This window comes from Coregonus clupeaformis, chromosome 35 (assembly GCF_020615455.1).
Source record: "Coregonus clupeaformis isolate EN_2021a chromosome 35, ASM2061545v1, whole genome shotgun sequence".
Classification (NCBI taxonomy): Eukaryota; Metazoa; Chordata; class Actinopteri; order Salmoniformes; family Salmonidae; genus Coregonus; species Coregonus clupeaformis.
The window spans coordinates 41,531,199-41,538,254 of NC_059226.1; positions in this window are offsets into that span (position 1 = coordinate 41,531,199).

A 7,056-nucleotide genomic window follows, 5' to 3' on the forward strand; every position below is an offset into this window, starting at 1 on the left:
ATTCTGTATGATTCAGTCATCATGTGCTAAATGAGTGATGGAATGAATCACACTGGGAAAGACATGAAAGCAGGGGGATGAGGAGAAGGATAGAGGTCTGGAGAAATGGAGAGATGGGACGTGACAGAGACCTGGGCTGCGATGATGTACTTTGAAGTCATGTGGGTTCTATAATTCTATCTCCCTCCACTTTAAACTAATCTAATACTTCTGAGAGGGACGGACGGACGGGGCAGAGTCACATGGATCTGCTTAGACAGGACACATTCCTGCAGGCAACACACAACACACAACACACACACACATTTGTACCTTCACAGAGAGCTACTACACAAAAAACACACTCCCATATAGGGCTCCACGTGTGGGTGAATACACACAGACACACACACATATTGAGTATAGCAAGAAAGAGCGAGATTGAGTGTGTAGACTAGAGTGACAACATAGAAAGAGAGGGAGAAGAGGAGGAGAGGAGAGGAGAGGAGAGGAGAGGAGAGGAGAGGAGAGGAGAGGAGAGGCAGATGGAGAGGGAGAGGGAGAGGGAGAGGGAGAGGGAGAGGGAGAGGGAGAGGGAGAGGGAGAGGGAGAGGGAGAACTATTGGATAGTGATGATCCAACATCAGTGTAAATGGAAGCTGACAGCTCCCTAATATGTGATGAATCTGGAACACACATTGATTAGAAGGAAATGGGATCTTTGGCACCGGAGACCACACTAACAGGGGAGTGACAGAGACCAGACTAACAGGGGAGTGACATAAACCACACTAACAGAGGAATGACAGAGATCACACTAACAGGGGAGAGACAGAGACCACACTAACAGGGGAGAGACAGAGACCACACTAACAGGGGAGTGACAGAGACCACACTAACAGGGGAGAGACAGAGACAACACTAACAAGGGAGTGACAGAGACCACCCTAACAGGGGAGTGATATAGATCACACTAACAGGGGAGTGACAGAGACCACACAAACTGGGGAGTGACAGAGACCACAATAACAGGGGAGTGACAGAGACCACACTAACAGGGGAGTGACAGAGACCACACAAACAGGGGAGTGACAGAGACCACACTAACAGTGGAGTGACAGAGACCACACTAACAGAGGAGTGACAGAGACCACACTAACAGAGGAATGACAGAGACTACACTAACAGAGGAGTGACAGAGACCACACTAACAGGGGAGTGACAGAGACTACACTAACAGAGGAGTGACAGAGACCACACTAACAGGGGAGTGACTAACAGGGGAGTGACAGAGATCACACTAACAGAGAGTGACAGAGATCACACTAATAGGGGAGTGACAGAGACCACACTAACAGGGGAGTGACAGAGACCACACTAACAGGGGAGTGACAGAGACCACACTAACAGGGGAGTGACAGAGACCACACTAACAGGGGAGTGACAGAGACCACACTAACAGTGGAGTGACAGAGACCACACTAACAGGGGAGTGACTAACAGGGGAGTGACAGAGATCACACTAACAGAGAGTGACAGAGATCACACTAACAGAGAGTGACAGAGATCACACTAATAGGGGAGTGACAGAGACCACACTAACAGGGGAGTGACAGAGACCACACTAACAGAGGAGTGACAGAGACCACACTAACAGAGGAATGACAGAAACTACACTAACATAGGAGTAACAGAGACCACACTAACAGGGGAGTGACAGAGACCACACTAACAGGGGAGTGATAGAGACCACACTAACAGAGGAGTGACAGAGACCACACTAACAGAGGAATGACAGAGACTACACTAACAGAGGAGTGACAGAGACCACACTAACAGGGGAGTGACAGAGACTACACTAACAGAGGAGTGACAGAGACCACACTAACAGGGGAGTGACTAACAGGGGAGTGACAGAGATCACACTAACAGAGAGTGACAGAGATCACACTAATAGGGGAGTGACAGAGACCACACTAACAGGGGAGTGACAGAGACCACACTAACAGGGGAGTGACATGGACCACACTAACAGTGGAGTGACAGAGACCACACTAACAGAGGAGTGACAGAGACCACACTAACAGAGGAATGACAGAAACTACACTAACATAAGAGTAACAGAGACCACACTAACAGGGGAGTGACAGAGACCACACTAACAGGGGAGTGATAGAGACCACACTAACAGAGGAGTGACAGAGACCACACTAACAGGGGAGTGACAGAGACCACAATAACAGAGGAGTGACAGAGACCACACTAACAGGGGAGAGACAGAGACCACACTAACAGGGGAGTGATAGAGACTACACTAACAGGGGAGTGACATAGACCACACTAACAATGGAGAGACAGAGACCACACTAACAGGGGAGTGACAGAGACCACAATAACAGGGGAGTGACAGAGACCACACTAACAGGGGAGTGACATAGAACAGACTAACAGAGGAGTGACAGAGACCACACTAACAGAGGAATGACAGAGACCACACTAACAGGGGAGTGACAGAGACCACACTAACAGGGGAGTGACATAGACCACACTAACAGGGGAGTGACAGAGACCACACTAACAGGGGAGTGACATAGACCACACTAACAGGGGAGTGACCGAAACCACAGTAACAGGGGAGTGACAGAGACCACACTAACAGGGGAGTGACAGAGACCACACTAACAGGGGAGTGACAGAGACCACACTAACAGGGGAGTGACATAGACCACACTAACAGGGGAGTGACCGAAACCACAGTAACAGGGGAGTGACAGAGACCACACTAACAGGGGAGTGACAGAGACCACACTAACAGGGGAGTGACAGAGACCACACTAACAGGGGAGTGACAGAGACCACACTAACAGGGGAGTGACAGAGACCACACTAACAGGGGAGTGACAGAGACCACACTAACAGGGGAGTGACTAACAGGGGAGTGACAGAGATCACACTAACAGGGGAGTGACAGAGACCACACTAACAGGGGAGTGACAGAGACCACACTAACAGGGGAGTGACAGAGACCACACTAACAGGGGAGTGACATAGACCACACTAACAGGGGAGTGACAGAAACCACAGTAACAGGGGAGTGACAGAGACCACACTAACAGGGGAGTGACAAAGACCACACTAACAGGGGAGTGACAGAGACCACACTAACAGGGGAGTGACAGAGACCACACTAACAGGGGAGTGACAGAGACCACACTAACAGTGGCGTGACAGAGACCACACTAACAGGGGAGTGACTAACAGGGGAGTGACAGAGATCACACTAACAGGGGAGTGACAGAGACCACACTAACAGGGGAGTGACAGAAACCACAGTAACAGGGAAGTGACAGAGACCACACTAACAGGAGAGTGACAAAGACCACACTAACAGGGGAGTGACAGAGACCACACTAACAGGGGAGTGACAGAGACCACACTAACAGGGGAGTGACAGAGACCACACTAACAGGGGAGTGACAGAGACCACACTAACAGGGGAGTGACAGAGACCACACTAACAGTGGAGTGACAGAGACCACACTAACAGGGGAGTGACTAACAGGGGAGTGACAGAGATCACACTAACAGGGGAGTGACAGAGACCACACTAACAGGGGAGTGACAGAGACCACACTAACAGGGGAGTGACAGAGACCACACTAACAGGGGAGTGACATAGACCACACTAACAGGGGAGTGACAGAAACCACAGTAACAGGGGAGTGACAGAGACCACACTAACAGGGGAGTGACAAAGACCACACTAACAGGGGAGTGACAGAGACCACACTAACAGGGGAGTGACAGAGACCACACTAACAGGGGAGTGACAGAGACCACACTAACAGTGGAGTGACAGAGACCACACTAACAGGGGAGTGACTAACAGGGGAGTGACAGAGATCACACTAACAGGGGAGTGACAGAGACCACACTAACAGGGGAGTGACAGAAACCACAGTAACAGGGGAGTGACAGAGACCACACTAACAGGAGAGTGACAAAGACCACACTAACAGGGGAGTGACAGAGACCACACTAACAGGGGAGTGACAGAGACCACACTAACAGGGGAGTGACAGAGACCACACTAACAGTGGAGTGACATAGACCACACTAACAGTGGAGTGACAGAGACCACACTAACAGGGGAGTGACAGAAACCACAGTAACAGGGGAGTGACAGAGACCACACTAACAGGAGAGTGACAAAGACCACACTAACAGGGGAGTGACAGAGACCACACTAACAGGGGAGTGACAGAGACCACACTAACAGGGGAGTGACAGAGACCACACTAACAGTGGAGTGACAGAGACCACACTAACAGGGGAGTGACTAACAGGGGAGTGACAGATATCACACTAACAGGGGAGTGACAGAGACCACACTAACAGGGGAGTGACAGAGACCACACTAACAGGGGAGTGACAGAGACCACACTAACAGTGGAGTGACATAGACCACACTAACAGTGGAGTGACAGAGACCACACTAACAGGGGAGTGACAGAAACCACAGTAACAGGGGAGTGACAGAGACCACACTAACAGGGGAGTGACATAGAACAGACTAACAGAGGAGTGACAGAGACCACACTAACAGAGGAATGACAGAGACCACACTAACAGGGGAGTGACAGAGACCACACTAACAGGGGAGTGACATAGACCACACTAACAGGGGAGTGACAGAGACCACACTAACAGGGGAGTGACATAGACCACACTAACAGGGGAGTGACCGAAACCACAGTAACAGGGGAGTGACAGAGACCACACTAACAGGGGAGTGACAGAGACCACACTAACAGGGGAGTGACAGAGACCACACTAACAGGGGAGTGACATAGACCACACTAACAGGGGAGTGACCGAAACCACAGTAACAGGGGAGTGACAGAGACCACACTAACAGGGGAGTGACAGAGACCACACTAACAGGGGAGTGACAGAGACCACACTAACAGGGGAGTGACAGAGACCACACTAACAGGGGAGTGACAGAGACCACACTAACAGTGGAGTGACAGAGACCACACTAACAGGGGAGTGACTAACAGGGGAGTGACAGAGATCACACTAACAGGGGAGTGACAGAGACCACACTAACAGGGGAGTGACAGAGACCACACTAACAGGGGAGTGACAGAGACCACACTAACAGGGGAGTGACATAGACCACACTAACAGGGGAGTGACAGAAACCACAGTAACAGGGGAGTGACAGAGACCACACTAACAGGGGAGTGACAAAGACCACACTAACAGGGGAGTGACAGAGACCACACTAACAGGGGAGTTACAGAGACCACACTAACAGGGGAGTGACAGAGACCACACTAACAGTGGCGTGACAGAGACCACACTAACAGGGGAGTGACTAACAGGGGAGTGACAGAGATCACACTAACAGGGGAGTGACAGAGACCACACTAACAGGGGAGTGACAGAAACCACAGTAACAGGGAAGTGACAGAGACCACACTAACAGGAGAGTGACAAAGACCACACTAACAGGGGAGTGACAGAGACCACACTAACAGGGGAGTGACAGAGACCACACTAACAGGGGAGTGACAGAGACCACACTAACAGGGGAGTGACAGAGACCACACTAACAGGGGAGTGACAGAGACCACACTAACAGTGGAGTGACAGAGACCACACTAACAGGGGAGTGACTAACAGGGGAGTGACAGAGATCACACTAACAGGGGAGTGACAGAGACCACACTAACAGGGGAGTGACAGAGACCACACTAACAGGGGAGTGACAGAGACCACACTAACAGGGGAGTGACATAGACCACACTAACAGGGGAGTGACAGAAACCACAGTAACAGGGGAGTGACAGAGACCACACTAACAGGGGAGTGACAAAGACCACACTAACAGGGGAGTGACAGAGACCACACTAACAGGGGAGTGACAGAGACCACACTAACAGGGGAGTGACAGAGACCACACTAACAGTGGAGTGACAGAGACCACACTAACAGGGGAGTGACTAACAGGGGAGTGACAGAGATCACACTAACAGGGGAGTGACAGAGACCACACTAACAGGGGAGTGACAGAAACCACAGTAACAGGGGAGTGACAGAGACCACACTAACAGGAGAGTGACAAAGACCACACTAACAGGGGAGTGACAGAGACCACACTAACAGGGGAGTGACAGAGACCACACTAACAGGGGAGTGACAGAGACCACACTAACAGTGGAGTGACATAGACCACACTAACAGTGGAGTGACAGAGACCACACTAACAGGGGAGTGACAGAAACCACAGTAACAGGGGAGTGACAGAGACCACACTAACAGGAGAGTGACAAAGACCACACTAACAGGGGAGTGACAGAGACCACACTAACAGGGGGAGTGACAGAGACCACACTAACAGGGGAGTGACAGAGACCACACTAACAGTGGAGTGACAGAGACCACACTAACAGGGGAGTGACTAACAGGGGAGTGACAGATATCACACTAACAGGGGAGTGACAGAGACCACACTAACAGGGGAGTGACAGAGACCACACTAACAGGGGAGTGACAGAGACCACACTAACAGTGGAGTGACATAGACCACACTAACAGTGGAGTGACAGAGACCACACTAACAGGGGAGTGACAGAAACCACAGTAACAGGGGAGTGACAGAGACCACACTAACAGGAGAGTGACAAAGACCACACTAACAGGGGAGTGACAGAGACCACACTAACAGGGGAGTGACAGAGACCACACTAACAGGGGAGTGACAGAGACCACACTAACAGTGGAGTGACAGAGACCACACTAACAGGGGAGTGACTAACAGGGGAGTGACAGATATCACACTAACAGGGGAGTGACAGAGACCACACTAACAGGGGAGTGACATAGACCACACTAACAGGGGAGTGACAGAGACCCCACTAACAGGGGAGTGACTAATAGGGGAATGACAGAGATCACACTAACAGGGGAGTGACAGAGACCATACTAACAGGGGAGAGACAGAGACCATACTAACAGGGGAGTGACAAAGACCACACTAACAGGGGAGTGACAGAGACCACACGAACA